The sequence below is a fragment of the Anneissia japonica genome, unplaced genomic scaffold (assembly GCF_011630105.1).
Source record: "Anneissia japonica isolate Jap-2015-1 unplaced genomic scaffold, ASM1163010v1 scaffold4446_len648930_cov198, whole genome shotgun sequence".
Taxonomy (NCBI): Eukaryota; Metazoa; Echinodermata; class Crinoidea; order Comatulida; family Comatulidae; genus Anneissia; species Anneissia japonica.
The window spans coordinates 46,502-48,348 of NW_022683639.1; positions in this window are offsets into that span (position 1 = coordinate 46,502).

Below are 1,847 nucleotides of genomic sequence, written 5' to 3' on the forward strand. Positions count from 1 at the left end.
ATCACAACTTGATTTCAATGCTTGAAAATAAATATCAAATAGAATTGTGCATTTCTTCTCATCTTATTTAATGTGTATGTTTACTGTAATAAATTCAATAGCTAAAATATCCTTATTATAATAAATTTATAGCTTAACCAAAAGTGAAGAATTGCTTCACCAATATGTGCTACTTTATCTATTAAACTAGCAATTCTTTCGAGGACGTCCCCAACAAAAACATAAAACCGGAAATGACGTGGTTGCTAAGCAACGAGCTCATGCATAATCATGAATATTCAGTGACACCTGTTCTAATTAGACTAACAATAAAATCTTTTTGGTCGATTTTGTCAAAACTGAGCTAAAAGTTTTTATTGTTAGTCTAATGAGCACAGGTGTTACTGAATATGCATGACTGTAGCCTAGCAACCGACGTCATTTCCTGTTTTGCAAAATTCGACAGCACCTTGCTCTGAGAAGTTTCGTAATTTGTTGGTGTCATGTGAATATATTTGGAAAGAGTGTTTATAAGATTAGTAGCCTGTAAAATTACTATATTTGAATCGAAGTGATTATAATATATTTAATTCGATTATATATTGATATATAGATTTATTTTATGTTGGAATTACTGACTCCTGAGTCATAGTGACTTTTGTCGCTTTAGTTTTTCCTGAACATTTGTTTTATTGTTTGTTCTAATTCTTGTACAGTATATTTTTTGGTCGAATAAATAAATGAAATGATTAATAATCATGGAATATATAATATTATTATTAATGCAATTACGACAAAGGAAATACACACAATGATGTAAATTACACTACAGTTTACTTTTATTTCTTACATACTACATTATACTACATTATATACATCAGAACTACATAAACGTAATATTAATAGAATATAAAGATTCTAGTTTTATATAATATATATAATGCTTAGGCCTAATTATAATTAAGTATGTAATAGGCCTATCGTTCGAGAATTACTTGTTCATTGTATAAGAAACATAAATGGCAAACTTAATTCAAATCCGACAATCCAGTGATATAAATCCTAATAATTATCCGCGTGCGATTATATGTAGAATTAAGACCACATAAATCCGTCTATTGAGCATCTTGTGTTCCGGCAATTTAATAAACATCGTGTTCCGCTGATGGATCGGTAGATTTGACCTGAGACACTGAAATAAAAGAGATTGAACTAGTGAGAAATACATTTAAACTATTTTCATTTTGGCATCTGTGTTAAGTAGTTAGGCCTAATTAAGTATAAATCTCATTAGATTAAAAACACTTTTTTGAAACTTTATGACATTCATACTTTCATGAGGTATAGAATACAAATTCAGAAAATAAAATTGATTGTTTGATTGATTTAATGGAAGTAAGACAAGCAGGTCAACTCGGCCACAAGTCAACTCGGAACCGTGGCGGCTCTAGGATATATTTTCTGGGGAAGGGGGCGGGGTGCTAAGTTGTCCGACAGGGGGTTGAACTAACTCGTAGGCTCGAGCTGGTCCCCCTCCCAAATGAGATTTTTTAAAGAGTATCAACCTCTAGATGGCCGAAAATGGCACTCTCAGACTGTGACAGACTTGTGTTGGCCTATTTCTATATGTTTTATGGTCTGACTGCCCGACGAGCTCTGTCCGGCGGGGGGCCTTAAGCCCCCCCCTGCCACCCAGTGGCGGCGCCAGCGGGGTGGCATATAAGAATAATAATAATACGTTCCCCAACATCCCACCCCAAATCGAAAAAGGTCAAAATTTTAAGACAGTCGTAAATGTACAGAATAAACATTTTTTAAATTTTTTTTCTAATAAAACGTAAAAGCGAATATTCAATCTTAACATTTTA